Source organism: Gossypium hirsutum, chromosome A08, assembly GCF_007990345.1.
Source record: "Gossypium hirsutum isolate 1008001.06 chromosome A08, Gossypium_hirsutum_v2.1, whole genome shotgun sequence".
In the NCBI taxonomy this organism is placed as follows: Eukaryota; Viridiplantae; Streptophyta; class Magnoliopsida; order Malvales; family Malvaceae; genus Gossypium; species Gossypium hirsutum.
The window spans coordinates 9,265,606-9,285,164 of NC_053431.1; positions in this window are offsets into that span (position 1 = coordinate 9,265,606).

The following is a 19,559-nucleotide window of genomic DNA, read 5'->3' on the forward strand; positions in this document are numbered from 1 at the left end:
GCTAGTAAATAAATTTGGATACATGTGTAACAACCTGTTTTCAATAGGTGTCTGAAACAGTGGTTGCGGGATCATGATTTCGACTAGTGATTTAGTGTTTAATTAATTATTTAATGTTTAATATTAATTATTACAGTTATATAAAAATTTGGTAAAAAGATTTTAAGGTTTAAATGGTTAATTAGGTAAAAAGACTAAATTGAAAAAAGGTGCAAAAGTTGGTTTCTATTAGTTAAACGGATTAAATAGCTTTAAAAGGGTGAATTAGTGACATTGGATGGTAATTATACCATATCTAGGGATAATGGATGTTCATGGATAGGTTTTGTTGTAATTTATATAATTTATAAAATGTAAACAAGTAAATAGGTAAGTAAACTTCAATTAAAATTAACCAAAATGGTCATCTTCTTCATTTGAATGACCTACGAACCGAAACACCATAGAAAAACCATAATAAGCTTTCGACCATTGGAAATTCACATGCATGGCATGTTTTCAAGCTCCGTTTTTAATGGTTTTTATGTTTTTTAGCTCGTTTTAGGTTAATCTACTTAGCTTAGGGGTTAATTTGCAAATTTGTTTAAGGTTGAGGGACCTACCATGAATGAAATTGATGCATTTTTGATGTTAGGTGATAGATAGTTAAATTTTGTTCTTAATTTAACATGATTTGTAAAGTGAATTTTGAAGAATTCGGGATTTAGGGGTTGAATTTGTTTAAATGAAAAATTTTAAGTATATTTTGTGAAATAAGGGAAAATGTGGGTTGATAATGGTATAGAGGAAATTCGGCTAGCATGGGATTTTATCAATTATGGTTAAATTGTAAGTTTTGGGTTAAGGACTAAATTGTATAAAGTTAAAATGTTAGGGGTAAAATTGAAATTTCACATAAAATAGGTTATAAGTAAGAATTATTGATATTAAGTTATTTGTATACTTTAATTGAATTAAATTTTTTATTTAGATCAAGAAAAGAATCAACTGAATTTGAATCATGGAAAAGCTAATGTCTCAGATTATTCTTGATTCCGTTTTTACAACCATTGTAGTTGAGGTAAGTTCGTACTACATGTAATGTGTTAAGTTAAGTTCTTAATAACTGTGTTAATTAAATAATTGTGGTGTTTATTATTTTGAATGTTATTAACTGAAAATTAATAATGAGGTTGATTTGAATTAGAAATAGTGATTTAGGTTTTGTGCCTAGCAGGCTTAATGCTGGTGTATTGATTTAGGCTTAGTGCCGGTGTATTGATTCAAGCTTTGTGCCTAGCAAGCTTCGTGCCAGTGTATTGATTTAGGCTCTGTACCTAGCATGCTTCATGCTGGTGTATTAAATAAGGTAATTTATACTAGAAATGTTATGACAAGTATCCAACGATATGTTATTACTTTCACGGATAAGTAATAGTTAATAGAAAGGTATGAATACAAATTAAGTGTTGAAAATGATCCCATTAAATGGTAAATTGATGTGTAAAAAGTTGGAAAGGATTGTTATCCAAAAATAGGAGAATGATGGATGAATGTAATTAGTTTCATGTTTCGTGTTATGTTTTCTTGATGTTAAAACTTAAGTTTTCTAGTAATGAAATGTTGAAGAATGGTGAGTTGAGTTTCTTCTATACAAGCTTACTAGACACTAGTTTCTTACGTCGTTGTTTTCTTCTATTTTGTAGATCGTTGGAAGCTCGATCTGTTGGAACCTTGTCGAACATTTATCACACTATCCATAAGTCATTTTGGTAGTTTTAGATGTATTTTGGTTTTGGTTATAAATGGCATGTATAGGGCTTTTATGTAATGAGATTTCTTGAAAATGTTATCTGGACATTTTGGTGTGATTATGCTTACTGTGTACAAATTTGTTTGGGCTTGTAATGTGTTGGTAATGTTGTGTCCTTTGGTCACTTTTAAGTGCATAGTAATGTATGTTTTAAAGCATGTTTAAATGGGATTGAGATGGTTGAATGGTGTGTGGTTGTGGTGATGTATGTTTGGGTATAATGTGATTTTGAATTGGTATGAATTAAAGTGACTTTGAATGGCATATTGGTTAGAAATTATAGGTTGATTGATTTGGCATGTTTGAGTGTGTTTTAAGAGTGTTTTGATCAAGTGAATGTATATGCAAATGGTGTTTCTTGTTGGGCAAGGTTAGGTATTGAAATGGTTTGTTTTAGGGGTTAAATTTGGTGCACATGGACTGGGACATGGGCTATCACACGGCTGTGTGCCACACACGTTTACCTCACATATCCGTGTGTCATTTATATTTTAGGTGCAAGTTTCACACGGTTTAAGACACGGTTTACGACATGGTTGTGTGTATTAAAACAGTTTGTCATACGGTCTAGCACACGACCTGCGACATGACTGTGTAACTCAACATTGAATGTACACACGGTCTGGCACATGACTGTGTGACCCTATTTCGAATATACACACAGGTGGACACACGGATTGGGACACGGCTATGTGTCCCTACTTTGATTGTCCACAAGGCCGTGTGACCCTGTTTCTAATTTTTCATGATTTTCCCATAATTTTTCGATTTCTTTCAAAATGATACCTGGACTAGATAAATCAAGCTCCCGAGATTTCAAAAACATAAAATTTACAAAACACTAGACCTTAAATATACGTACATGCAGGGGACGAAAGCTTGGAGTGTTTGAAGCTTTTTCTTCCTCCTTCTATTGTGGTGAAACGGTGGAAGAAGATGAGAATGAAAAACTATCCTCTTTTTTTCCACTTTCATTTATTTTAATTATAATGATAACTTTTATTGTTTTAATTAAAACCATGCAAAATTAACTTTTATTGTTTTAATTAAAACCATGCAAAATTATGCCTTAACCGTCCAAATATTTCCAAAAATGTTTAATTTTTCATTTAAAACCTTAATTAATTACTATTTAACCCTTTTACCCAATAAAAATCTATAACGATTAACTTTTATCGCTTTTACAATTTAGTCATTGTACCTTAATTAATCACTAATTTCGTAAAATTTCCTATCCAAAATCTAATTCATATATATAATAACTCCGTAAATATTTAATAAAAAATTTATGAGCTTATTTTACGGAAATGAGGTTCCGATAACTCATTTTTTGGCACCACTAACTTTAAGGTCAAAACACTTGTACCCTAACTAACTATCCAATTAACAAATTCGTTAGACCAAAATTCAATATAATATTATAATTAACTCACAAATATTATTTAATAATATTTACGGACTCGATCATTGGAGAACGAAGTTTTGAAACCACCATTTTTGGTACCACTAAAAAACAAGTTGTTACATCGACATTTCCTAATAGGAGCTTTGTAGCAACACCGTGAAACCACTACAAAATCGTGTGGTTGGAATTTCTACTTCTTGTTCTCGAAACAAATTTATTAGAACTGTTGTCAAACTTAGACCACCTTCCTCGGCATTGACAAACTAGGCATCTAACTCTAGTATAACATTTCCACTAGAGAAATGTATATCGAGCATTGCTTCGACATCCATGTCGCATTTGAGCTCAAATATATCATATCTAACGGGGTCCAGTGACGTTAGATATCTATATTTCAAGCTCGAAATTCTCCTCCGACTTGAAGTCGACACTTTTCTTCTAATTCTTGACCGAAACTAGTTCAATTTTATGCTTTGGTTGAAAGCCAATGGTCACACTTTTAACTCGTATCCGTTGCCGAATTTTGGGTTACGAAGCATTACTGAAAAAGACACATATTTCATAAATTTACACATTCTCTTAAGTTACATTCGAGTGCTTGTATACATACGTGCAACATATGATTATTTAAAACTTAAAATAAAATATAAGTCACTTTAATTACACGAGTCATATGTTGAAATTCGACTAAATTCATATTAAACATACGTCACACTTACAAGTCAATGCACATGTCTTGAGACTCAAGTCATAATTATTTAATCAATACATTAATCAAATCATGGACTCAAAACTTAAATAGCATTCAAACACTTACAGAAATAAAATAAAATACCAAAAGTCGTAAATTGTTTATGCACGTTTTAGGCCAGCAATTTAAAGTTACTAAGCTTTGTGACTATAATATAATTTGAACAAACAAGTTCACAAGTAATTGCATTTTATTTATTTATTTATTAAATAAGAGTCATTCAAGCATACATCATATAAGCACAAGACATACGCCTATGTTATATTTTGGTTTACAAAGTGTCTTAAGGAACTACTCCAAATTATGCACTTTTAGTTTGACTAATAATGACCGTATCTAAGTACCTTTACTGAATCCATACATTGCTATAGCAATAGCTAAATATCAAGTTAAATTAGTATAAAAATAACTGAATACATTTTAAAACATATTTTATATCCTATTTTATTTGCAATTGCTGAACCACAAAGTAACCTAAAGTAATAAATCCAAATAATATATCCAACTTGTAACTATTTGGTCAAAACATTATATAGCTATCCTTACCAAAATTAAGCATTTAAAATTCATTCAAATAGATGCGTATTTAACCTAATTGTTTCACTTCGGTACTGAGCCAAAATTAGTATACCATTTCCCAAGTACTAAACATAGCTTATAGCACATGTACTAACATCGACCTTAACCACCCCGAAGCATAGCCGAGTATTTTATAAATTCCATTCATATAATAACACTAAGCAATTATAGGAACCCCGTTTTCTCACATATACATATTTTTTTTACCTATACATAAGCTATAACCAAATCAACTATATGCACAACCCAATGATCAACTACTTCAACGTACAATATAGATATCACAAAAACTATCCATCCCAAATACATAACATAATAATCAAAATGGACTTCAGCCATAACCAAACAAAGTCATCTTTAAGTAAGGAAATTTAAGCCATTTTCGCATGGCTCATTTACATAACTTTCAACCTATCCAAAACATACGCTAGCCTATACATGCCATAGTTCCAAAACGCAATTTATAAAATACTGAAGACAGTCGATAGCATGATAAGCTCCTCTGACAATTCCCGGATTCGTAACTTGAATTCAAAATCTATAAAACCGAGTAAATATGGAAACACAGAGTAAGCTATCATAGCTTAGTAAGTCATAAGCAAATAAACAACTCAATAAAATTATCAGCTTAATTAAACTAAATCAAACTGTATTATCATAACACATTTAGATCCCAACACTTATAAGCTCATATTTTAAATACATACTCATATAGATATACATATTCATTTATTAACGTCACCTTGGCTGAATACCCATATAGCCAAATTAACCTATTATCATTTAACTTTCAAAGTCAAATAGTCCTTATAAATTTAGTTCACATATGCGCAATTACATAAGCTTACATATCACAAAATAATTTCATGTACATATAATAGATAAATGGTCGATTATTCAATAATCACATATGTACATAATTGAAACTTATTCCATAACATTCACAAGGCCGAATACCCAAATGAACAAATTAACCAATGCCATTCAACTTTCAAAGCTAATAAGTCAATATATAACCATTTATACATATGTTCATAAAAATAAGCTTGAGAATCATAATAAAACATGAAGCACATATACTTTTTATTTATCCGAATAGAATATGCATAATCATATTTACATATATCTAAATATCAAAGGCCGAATGTTCTTACCAAGTTCACATGAAATCCTTATTTGTATCACACATAGTTTTAAACAAGTTTCAAGTCACATACTTACCTTGTTTTAAGTAGACAACCAACTAATTCAATTCGTTACAACAAAATCAAATCATGTTTTCAATTTTCATGTACATTTCCACAATCGTAAAATACATTTATCAAGCACATACTATACATCAAATCCACATTTAACAGAATACATATATTTTCGATCATATACGTATAATCATGAATCAAAATATAATATCACATGCATACACATCACATATGGCCGAATATACTTCACCAATGTACATATATTCACATTAGCAACTTATATAATTTGTATCACATATCCAATGACCAATTTACCTTATTTTCAAATAGGAAATCAACTAACTCATACCTGTTCATAAAGCTCGTCTTACAAGTTTGATCACAATTTATCTTTGCTCGATGAACCATTCGGAATCGGATAGGACACTCGGATAATCACATATATCGTACAATGCTAACGTCCCAGACGTGGTCTTACATGTAACCAGAAATTGATGCCACTGTCCCAGACAGGGTCTTACTCGCACACATATATCGGAATCCTATGTCATGACATATGTATCCTAACTATTCCTAAGGTTCATACGGGACTTTGGAACATTGTAATTTGGTCTAGACGAATTCATAAACATAGCTGTCAAGCTTGTACACATTCAACTAATTTATACATATATATACTTATTCCATTTCAGCATATATAATTCACATATAATTAAAATATACAACGTCTATTTGCTTACAAACTTACCTCGAACAATGTAAAACAGAACAGAACAACTAGTCGACAACTTTCGTTTTCCCCCGATCTAAATCTGATTTCTTTGATTCATGATCTAAACATATTCAAATTAAGCTTATTCAAACATATTTTCATTCAATTTAGTCTAAAAACACATAAATGGGCAAATTACTATTTTACCCTGATATTTACACTTTTTACAATTTAGTCTCTATTACACAAAACACGAAATATACAAAATTTCAATATACCCATGTTGGGCCAAATTTTACCCATACGCATACAAGTCCATATATTTCATCAATTTCATATTTTAGTCCCTCAAAATTTTATTTTTGCAATTAATTCCTAATCACTCAAAACCATCAAAAATTCCAATACAAAATATGTTAACCCAATACCTATCTTTCATATTTCACCATAAAACCATAAAAATTACAAGATTCCATCAATGGCATAACTCAATATATTCATCAAAATTCAAAATTTAAGCCTGGGTTTTAAAGTACTCGAAGCAACGATCTCAAAAACGTAAAAATTATCAAAAACTGACAAAGAACGAACCTTGGATTTGAGCTTGGGAGTTGGCAGAACCTAAGTTTCCCTTATTTCTTTTTCTTTTCTTTTGTTTCGGCATAGGTGAAATAAAACATATGCGCACTCATATTTTACTTTATAATATGTTTTACATTATAAAGCTTATAATTTTTAGTTTTCACATATGCCCTTACTGAAATAATAATAAAATCGTATAATATATATATCCTTTACCATCCAAACAATAAGCTAATGCACATGATATGGCTTTCACGTTTATGCCTTATAATATATATTATACCTTAATATAAAATAATATTTAATTTACACACATATATATATCTTTAATAAAATATTATAAAACCATATGGTATATATTTACCACCGTCCCACTAGTAATCAAATGGCTAATTACAACTTGAATACTTCAATTTAAAAAGCCACTAACAATTCAGCCCTTATACTATAAACCATCAAATTTTCTTTTTACGTGATTAAGTCATTTTATTTAATCGGACACCAAACGATAAAATTAAATCACGAAAATTTCACAGATATGAATTCATACATAATAAACACATAAAATAATTTTAAAATATTTTTCTGACTCGGATTCGTGGTCCCAAAAATCACCGTTCCGATTAGGATCTAAATCGGGTTGTTACAACTCTCCTCCCTTAGGGATTTTCGTCCCCGAAAATCTTATCGATGAATAGGTTCGAATAACGCTATTCCATTATATCCTCTTGTTCCCACATTGTTTCCTCAACTCCGTGTTTATGCCACAATACTTAAACTAATGTAATTATCTTATTTCGCAATTCTTTAACCTCGTGAGTCAGGATACGAATCAGTTCTTCCTCATGTGTCATATCAGACTTATCTCAATCTCAGGTGGACTCATTACATGTAAGGGATCAGATTGATATTTACGAAGCATCGAAACATGGAACACATTGTGGATTTTTTCTAACTCAGCTGGCAGCCTTATAAGCTCTACAATCTCATACGGTCCAATAAACCTGAGACTCTATCGGAATAATATGAGCCGCTTTAGTCAATCTATCCATAATAACCCAGATTGCATCTTTCTTGCTCGATATCAGCGGAAATCCAAATATAAACCCATCATGTCTTTATCTCATTTTCACATAGGTATTACAATCGGCTGAAGCAATCCAATAGGTACATAATGCTTCGCTTTTACTTGTTGACAAACTAAACATTTTAAAACAAAGCCGGAGATGTCTCGTTTCATACCATACCACTAATAAAACTATTTCAGATCATTGTACGTCTTCGTACTACTCGGATGAACAGATAACCAACTGCTGTGAGTTTCATTCAAAATTATTTGAATCAACTCTAAATTCCTTGGAACACATATTCAATTCTGAACCTCAGACAATCTTCAACATCAATCTAGAACTCTGAGTCAACATTTAAACCACATTTATCTTGTCTTACTAACAATCCATTATCTACTTTCTGAGTCTCACAAAACTGTTGGATATATAACAGTCTTACTTTTAACTCAGCTATAATCAAACCATCAAATATATATATCTTATCTCTCTCTCTTCTTTTTCTTTTTTTTTTGACTTAAGCTGAACTAGAGCTGATGTTTCGATTAACAATATTTTCGCATATAAGGGATACTTCATCAATCAAACTAACTTTAATTTTACCCCAACATTTCTCAGATAAAATTGTTCCGGTAAACATAGTTCTGTATCAAATCCTCATGAAAACACGTTCTCCTTCCAAACTACTCCTCAGATCACATATATACATTCAAAATTTATTACCAGTCCGGTGAATAGATTCAAACACATATAATCCAATCTTCTTTTAAATCAAACAATTCAGGTCAGACTAAACCACTGGATCAGTCTTTTCGAAGAAATTATTTCTTTCCATTTAAGAAATAACTAAAATATACCATTATACAGAAGTCACAATCATCCAATAGAAATCGTAATATCATAATGAAACTAGCGTTGTACCAAAATAATAGATAACATTCCAATTTTTAACGAAGTATTAGGACCTAGAAGAAAACCATATATGATTTGGACAGCAACCAGTGCAGAAACACAACTTTTATAACTCTAATAACAATGCTACAGTACTTCTCAAATTTTCAGAACAGAAATTATAATTATAACAGAAATAGCCATTTCGGTCAGAAAGAAGTCTCTTACAGATAATCACATAGGGTTATAAGAAGACCGGAATAGTGAAATTTTAATGTCTGAAGCTACCCAGATTACCGAGAAATTACAACCCATAAAGAATGATATCAGTTCCGATGATATCTCAGAAAATGTCTAGGAAGAACAATATCACCTATAAATATCAGAATCCATAGTAACATGAGCAATATAGTCCTTGCATAATTTTGACATAACCATATCAGTAGAAACAGAATATTAACATTGTACAAATTTTACCGTTGATTTTAATATCCACAAAATAGAATAAATATCAGAGAAAGACAGAACAATGTCGAACATAACCCAAACAGATCAACGATGCTTCCGTCTATAAGCATGTTTAGTTAATATTCCCATATTATAAGAATTCCTTATGAGATCAAACAATCATTGATACTTCTGAGAATAAATGTACACATGGAATATGTAATAGCCCATTTTTGCCCGGCCCATTTCAGTATTTAAAATAATAAACCCCCAAAAAATAAAAATAAAACAAAGTCCAAGTCCAGTACAAAATTACAAACATATAATTTGGCCCAATCGGAATGGCCCATTACGTGAAAAGATTTAAGGTCCATCTATGAGCTTGACTCATATGGAAATATAATCTTTAAGGATATGCAATCTTAGATATGATATGTAATCTTAGATGTGATATGCAATCTTAGATATGATACAATCTTAGATATGATATGATATGATATGCAATCTTGAAGATAAGATTTTGTAATATTGGAGATTTAATTTGTAGATATCCTTTAATCTTAACCGTTGATGTAATTGATCTGTACCGTTGGATTTGGAGAGGCTCAACTATAAATAGAGGCCTCTCCCTTCATTGTAAACACACTTGAGTTTTGGGAAGCAATAAGAATTCTTGAGAGCATTCACTCAAATTTCTCTCCCTCTTGCGTTCTTATTTTCTACGGTTTGTTCTTATTTATTCTTTGTTCATCTTGGTTTTCAACCTTTTTTATTTAATCCCTATCTCCTTGATTTTTTAATTCTCTTTTATATTTTATTTTTTAATAATTTTAGTATTATATCAAATTATTTTTTTATTAAATTCTATATTATTCATTGTTTTAAAAAATATATTTCATTTAATTGAAAAAGTTTTTTCTTAAATAAGGCAATGTTTGGTGTTTAGAAATTCGAAAAATAGTGCCCTAACATGCTGGGTTGCAATTTTTTTCATTTGACTAAATAACCAAATATCCTTTTTAATAAAATTTCAAAATCATGAGATAATTTTAGTTACGAGGATTTAAAACATCGTGTCCTAACATGCTAGATGTGATGTTTGTATACTTTCGGAACAAAGGAATCTCAAGTTTCAACTTTAAATTGTTCAAATTTTAAAATCTTTTCAAATTTTCGACATTAGGACAATAAATAATCAATTTGGTACCAATTTTGGGCGTTACGAGGGTGCTAATCCTTCCTTGTGCGTAACCGACTCCCGAACCTGTTTTCTTGAATTTCGTAGACCAAAATGTTTTATAAAGGTGATCCAATCACACCTAAAAAGGTTGGTGGTGACTCCCATTTTCATTTTTCAAAAAGTCGAACCCCATTTTTTAAACCCCTTTAAAAAATGGTTTCGACAGAATACTCAAAAGAGATCATAATAACTGCCCAATTATAACCACCACACTCAGCCATCAATACAATTCAACATTATTTTAACTATATAATTCTGCCATAAGAAATTTTCATACTATCACTTCACTAACAGAAGTCAATTCAGAAAGGCTTTTAGGTAATATTTTCTTTAGATATCATACCTAAACAAGTCATTTGATCGGAGATAGCTTCTTCCTTAACAGTAATGCCACATAATCTAAATAATCTTCAGAACTATTCGATGTCTCTTTTAATAATGTCTCTTTTAATACTGTCTTCATTTGTTGATTTATTCACCTTTTTTTTTACTACAATATGGATCTTCCAAACACAGATTTTTGTAACTTCACCCTCATGGGCTTATTCAACCCTAATCTTACAGGTTTCACAGTAACATTTCACTAATAGGGGTGTGAGGTAAAAGCCTTAAATTTAACTTACACATAAATACACATAACACACACTTTCACAAATGGTCAATTCATTAATAATTTTACATTATTTAAACATTTAATAAACATTTGTTTTTAATCACTTTTGTTCTCAGTACTTAATTTATACCAACTCAAATATCATAATCTACATGCTCGTATAATTATAACACTTTTTAATATCAATATATATCATACTCTTTGATCCATACCTTTAGGAGTTTCAACTCATCACCAACACATTTTCATTCAAACATTTGAGTACACATTCCGTACTATCAAAATTAGCTCGGTTGAAAAACTTATTTGTCTCATCAAAATAATTTTTGTCAGAGTCAAAAGATATCACACAATCGCAGGATAAATATGGCATGTATAGCTAGACTCACATACGCTATGGCAGTCCTAGAACCGACTAAACTATAGCTCTGATACCAATAAAATATAACACCTTTAACCTGTATCCGTTACCAAATTTGGGGTTACGAATCATTACCAAAAAAGACACATCTTTCATAAATTTACACATTCTCTTAAGTTACATTTGAGTGCTTGTATACATACGTGCAACATATGATTATTTAAAACTTAAAATAAAATATAAGTCACTTTAATTACACGAGTCATATGTTGAAATTTGACTAACTCCATATTAAACATAGGTCACACTTACAAGTCAATGCACATGTCTTAAGACTTAAGTCATAATTATTTAATCAATAGATTAATCAAATCATGTACTCAAAACTTAAATAGCATTCAAACACTTACTGAAATAAAACAAAATACGAAATGTCGTAAATTGTTTATGCACATTTTAGGCCAGCAATTTAAAGTTACTAAGCTTTGTGACTATAATATAATTTGAACAAACAAGTTCACAAGTAATTGCATTTGTTTTTTTTTTTTTTAAATAAGAGTCATTCAAGCATACATCATATATGCACAAGACATAAACCTATGTTATATTTTGGTTTACAAAGTGTCTTAAGGAACTACTCCAAATTATGCACTTTTAGTTTGACTAATAATGACCGTATCTAAGTACCTTTACTGAATCCATACATTGCTATTGCAATAGCTAAATATCAAGTTAAATTATTATAAGCATAACCGAATACATTTTAAAACATATTTTATATCCTATTTTATTTGCAATTGCCAAACCACAAAGTAACCTAAAGTAATAAATCCAAATAATATATCCATCTTGTAACTATTTGATCAAAACATTATATAGCTATCCTTACCAAAATTAAGTATTTAAATTCATTCAAATACATGCGTATTTAACTTAATTGTTTCACTTCGGTACTGAGCCAAAATTAGTATACCATTTCCCAAGTACTAAACATAGCTTATAGCACATGTACTAACATCGACCTTAACCACCCCGAAGCATAGCCGAGTATTTTATAAATTCCATTCATATAATAACACTAAGCAATTATAGGAACCCCGTTTTCTCACATATACATATTTTTTTACCTATACATAATCTATAACCAAATCAACTATATGCACAACCCGATGATCAACTACTTCAACGTACAATATAGATATCACAAAAACTATCCATCCCAAATTAATAACATAATAATCAAAATGGACTTAAGCCACAACCAAACAAAGTCATATTTAAGTAAGGAAATTTAAGCCATTTTCGCATGGCTCATTTACATAACTTTCAACCTATCCAAAATATACGCTAGCCTATACATGCCATAGTTCCAAAACGTAATTTATAAAATACCGAAGACAGTCGATAGCGTGATAAGCTCCTCTGACGATTCCCGAATTCGTAACTTGAATTCAAAATCTATAAAATCGAGTAAATATGGAAACACAGAGTAAGCTATCATAGCTTAGTAAGTCATAAGCAAATAAACAACTCCATAAAATTATCAGCTTAATTAAACTAAATCAAATTGTATTATCATAACACATTTAGATCCCAACACTTATAAGCTCATATTTTAAATACATATTCATATAGATATACATATTCATTTATTAACGTCACCTTGGCTGAATACTCATATAGCCAAATTAACCTATTATCATTTAACTTTCAAAGTCAAATAGTCCTTATAAGTTTAGTTCACATATGCGCAATTACATAAGCTTACATATCACAAAATAATTTCATGTACATATATTAGATAAATGGCCGATTATTCAATAATCACATATGTACATAATTGAAACTTATTCCATAATATTCACAAGGCCGTATACCCGCATGAACAAATTAACCAATGTCATTCAACTTTCAAAGCTAATAAGTCAATATATAACCATTTATACATATGTTCATAAAAATAAGCGTGAGAATCATAATAAAACATGAAGCACATATACTTTTTATTTATCCGAATAGAATATGCATAATCATATTTACATATATCTAAATATCAAAGGCCGAATGTTCTTACCAAGTTCACATGAAATCCTTATTTGTATCACACATAGTTTTAAACAAGTTTCAAGTCACATACTTACCTTGTTTTAAGTAGACAACCAACTAATTCAATTCGTTACAACAAAATCAAATCATGTTTTCAATTTTCATATACATTTCCACAATCGTAAAATACATTTATCAAGCACATACTATACATCAAATCCACATTTAACAGAATACATATATTTTCGATCATATACGTATAATCATGAATCAAAATATAATATCACATGCATACACATCACATATGGCCGAATATACTTCACCAATGTACATATATTCACATTAGCAACTTATATAATTTGTATCACATATCCAATGACCAATTTACCTTATTTTCAAATAGGAAATCAACTAGCTCATACCTGTTCATTAAGCTCGTCTTACAAGTTTGATGATAACTTATCTTTGCCTGATGAAACATTCGGAATCGGATAGGACACTCGGATAGTCCCATATATCGTACAATGCCAACGTCCTAGATGTGGTCTTACATGTAACCACAAATCGATGCCACTGTCCCAGACAGGGTCTTACTCGCACACATATGTTGGAGTCACATATCGATGCCATGGTCTTACTCGCACACATAGATTGGAATCCTATGTTATGACATATGTATCCTAACTATTCCTAAGGTTCATACGAGACTTTGGAATATTGTAATTCTGTCTAGACGAATTCATAAACATAGCTGTCAAGCTTGTACACATTCGACTAATTTATACATATATATACTTATTCCATTTCAGCATATATAATTCACATATAATTAAAATATACAACGTCTATTTGCTTATAAACTTACCTCAGACAATGTAAAACGGAACAGAACAGAACAACTAGTTGACAACTTTCGTTTTCCCCCGATATAAATCCGATTTCTTTGATTCATGATCTAAACATATTCAAATTAAGCTTATTCAAACATATTTTCATTCAATTTAGTCTAAAAACACATAAATGGATTAAATTACCATTCTACCCCTGACATTTACAATTTTTACAATTTAGTCCCTATTTCACAAAACACAAAATATACAAAATTTCAATATACCCATGTTGGGCCGAATTTTACCCATACCCATACAAGTCAAGATATTTCATCAATTTCATATTTTATCCCTCAATTTTTTATTTTTACAATTAAGTCCTAATCACTCAAAACCATCAAAAATTCCAATACAAAATATGTTAACCCAACACCTATCTTTCATATTTCACCATCAAAAAATAAAAATCACAAGCTTCCATTAATGGCATAACTCAGAATATTCATCAAAATTTAAAATTTAAGCATGAGTTTTGAAGTACTCGAAGCAACGATCTCAAAAATGTAAAAATTATCAAAAATCGACAAAGAACGAACCTTGGATTTAAGCTTGGGAGTTGGCCGAACCTAAACTTCCCTTATTTCTTTTTCTTTTCTTTTGTTTCGGCATAGGTGAAATAAAACATATGCGTATTCATATTTTACTTTATAATATATTTTATATTATATAATTTTTAGTTTTCACATATGCCCGTACTGAAATAATAATAAAATCACATAATATATATATATATATATATATATATCCTTTACCATCCAAACAATAAGCTAATGCACATGATATGGCTTTCACGTTTATGCCTTACAATATATATTATACCTTAATATAAAATAATATTTAATTTACACACATATATATATTTAATAAAATATTATAAAACCGTATGGTATATACTTACCACCGTCCCACTAGTAATCAAATGGCTAATTACAACTTGAATACTTCAGTTTAAAAAGCCACTAACAATTCGGCCCTTATACTATAAACCATCAAATTTTCTTTTTACGTGATTAAGTCCTTTTATTTAATCGGACACCCAAACGATAAAGTTAAATCACAAAAATTTCATAGATATGAATTCACACATAATAAACACATAAAATAATTTTAAAATATTTTTCTGACTCAGATTCGTGGTCCCAAAAACCACCGTTCTGATTAGGGTTTAAATCGGGTTGTTACACTAATTCTGGAGATAAGGCTAATAGAAATATTGCTCCAATATCAATGTCACAAATTTTATCGTCGTAATAAATAATGACTCTAATTCATCTACTCATTTTCGCCCAAAAAACTTGTTTCACTTGTTTAAAACCAAACCATTATATAAAAAAATAAGTACTCATTATCCAAATTCAAAGAACAACACTTACTTGAACTAATTTACTTTGTTGGGTCAATTTTTGAACTTTAGATTGTTAACATCAACAATCTTCTCCTTATACAAATCTCCTTATGAAAACAATCTACTTGAAATTTAACTATGAAAACCTCTCCATAGAATGTCTTCATTTTATAGGAAACTCTGCCAACAAAAATGAAACATAATTTCAAAATGTTGGAATGATTGGACATGGCTTTTCAAAAAAAAAATGCTTCTAACAAGAAACGTTTTTTCTGAAAAGTTTTAAAAGATACCTATTCTACCATGGAAAAGATGGGATACGATTAAATTTTATCCCAGGATTCTTGAGTTTCAGAAAATTTATTCTGGGATTCTCAGATTTAGGGTTAGGGTCATAGGTTTTCAAAAATGCATCGTGAAGGACGTGTTTCAGTTGCAGGACATGCTTTCACCTTCTCTTCTGCCACGTCAACTAAAAATGCTCCCTGCAGGAGGTGCTTTTACTTTCTCTCTCCAAAAACGACCTATTTCCCTAGTTTTTGAAAATCTGGCCTAAATTTTCTTTAAAATCAACACATATCCCTTGTTAACCCCAAAACTCAAACTAAATAATAAACCCATTCCAAAATAAAAATTAATATAAACATAATAATATTAATAAAAAATTAATCAATAAAAAAACCAAAAGTAAAACATTCCCAAATCCTAAAAGAAATTAAAAGTTCCCTAAATTCTCAAATCATTAAAATTATTATTTTCAGTAATGTTATTAGTATTACATAATAAATCATGGTTAATCATTTGTGATAAGTATAACATTAATTATTGTATTATTAAATAAATGTTATGTCATTATATATTTTATATTATCTTTAAATTTAATTTTATTGATTTTAATAATTAATAATTTTATGTATTTATTATAAATATATAATTATAGTATTAAAAATATTTTATATTCAATTAATATTGTTAAAAGTTTATTTCACTTCATAATTTAAATAAAAATTTATTATTAATTACTTTTGCTATTAATAAAATATTAATATAAACATGTAAGGCTTATGAACACATTTTCATAAATAAATAATTATTATTTATTTTTATTTTTATTTTAAGTTATCATACAATTATATTCGTTATTAATGTCTATTGTGATGGTTCAATTATAAATTCGAGCTTTTTCGAACTTTGGGTTAGACTTACTTTAAACTCAGGTTAAATTGGTTTCGAACTCAAATTCTTAGAATTTCGAATTTTCTCAAACTTAAGGTTTGTTGAACTCAAATTTTCTCAGTCTCAAATTTTCTCGAACTCAAACTTTTGTGCTTTTGAGCACAAATTGGCATGGACAAGGTTTCAGTCTCAAACATATTTTTGTAGCTCTAGCAGTTATATTTACCCTACTTTTTTTTTACTAAACTTCTATAATCAGCATTCATTTTCCCTATCCTTTGTTCACCGATAATGTTTGGATTATGATTTTCTTTCTTTCTTGGGATCTAATTAGTAATCAAAAGCTCCTTTCCAGATTTAATTTCATCTTTACTCAAATTACGTTTTATATAAATCACTAATATTCCCCATAACTACTCTCCTGTTTTTCTTTTCCCTCTCAATCCCCAACTCCCTTAATCTTAATCCCTTCTCCCCAACTCCTTTAACCTCTTAACTCTTCTTCCCATTCCTTTATCACTCTTTAGAGTTCCCTTCAAATCTGATTTCATCTTCACTCTTACCTTTCTCTTCTACCCTTGTCTTCCTCATTACCCCTTCTCTCCTCTCATTCTTATTTTCTTTAGAACCCTCTTTTATCAAGTTCATCCCCCAAACTTTAAATCTTTCATCATTCTTATTTATAAACCGACTCCCTCTCATAGAAATAGCACACGAAAGAAGTTTATATTTATCCTTAATAGTGCAGTCTCCTAATTCTTGGATATCAAATTTACACTATCTAATAGTGCGATCTATGCATCCATAGTTATAACAAAATTCTTGTAAGTTCTTATACCTCATTCTTGCCTAGAATTGACCCTTGTTATGCCTTGGAACCTAAACTCTCTTGATCAATGGCTTGCTCACCTTTATTCCAATCCTTAGAGGCAAGAAGCAAACTAAAACAACCAAGGATATTCCTTAAAAAGAAGCTAACCAAGGATATTTACATGATGAAAGACCATGGCTAAAATAAGTTGGCATAGCTTGGAAAAATAATTATAGTGATTAGTAACACTCAACAAGGGCATTTCTAGTCTATGGTTCTGAATAAAAGTCACAAAAAAGCAAACTAGAGCAACCGAAGATATTCCTTACAAAAAAAAAAAGAAAAAAGAAGCTAACCAAGGATATTTACATAAATAAAAGACCAGGGCCAAAATAATGTGGCATACCTTGGCATCATTGATTGAGTGTGGAACACAATAAGTTCTCTGAAAATTAGTAGTTTCAAACAAAAATCAACGATAGCAAAAATAACATAATTTGTTACACAAAAGCTATTAACCAATACATACAAAATTAACTCCAATGATTTTCATTTCAAATCCATTTTCACCATTATCCTCTCCCTTCTCTCAAGAGAGTTCTTTATATCTCTACCAAGCTTGGTTCTTGGCGTGCTTATGAGCGGGGTTGCTCGATCTCCGTTCACTCCTTTCCTTTCTTAGGTCTTTTAGCATAAAAACTCAAGATCCTTTATCATCTCTTCTTCATCAAACTTAGGCCATCTATAAGAGGTAGTTGTCTTGATGCTCCATTGGTTTACCCATGTTTTGGCTGTCTATTCCTCAAGTCTCTATTAGGGCTTTTTGACAAACTTTATTTGTTTTTCCTCTATTTGGTGTTATGGTCTTGGGATGTCAATGTCTCCTTCTGATGGCAATAGAGTTGGCTGCTAGGGTTTTTCTTGAGAAATGTATTCAGTTGGGCTTTTAACCCTTTTGTTGTAACTAGTTATTCTTTATGAATGACATCTTATTTTGAAAAAGAAAAAAGAAACTAGGATAAAATCCACTATCATTGTATAATATAAGAATATCCATCCAGCTCACCATCATCAATATTATTTTAAATTATCCTCATTTCTATGTAATTTCAATTGCTTGCATGTGCTAAGAACTAGTTATATATATATGTACAAGCCCATTTTGCCCGGGCCCATACCAGCAAACCAACCCAAACAAACTAGACTAGTAAAACACTTCTAGTCCATTACAACAAAAATTAACCCAAAATGCCCAAACCCAAATTCAAGCCCAAACCTAATAGCCCATAACAAACTTTCAGCAACAGCAAACCCTAGCCCCAACTGCCCATGAGCGCCGCATGTGTGCCGCTCCACCTCCTCGTCCACCACGCCCCACGCGTCTGACACTCCCACTTGCTCCACCGTGCCCACCACCTGCAACAGAGACAGAAACAACAACAAAGAAAGCATGCGATGATGGGGAAAATGATAAACAAAAGGAACAAAACAAATATATTGGCTTTAAAAGCCGAAATCTGTCATGGGAACGGGGGGATTTCTTTTTTTCATCTTTCAATTGTAATACTACTTAAGAATACAAGAGAAAAAAAACAGATTCAAGCAAGAAAAACATCCGAAGCAGAAAAGGCAGTCAGATCTAAGGTTTTTTT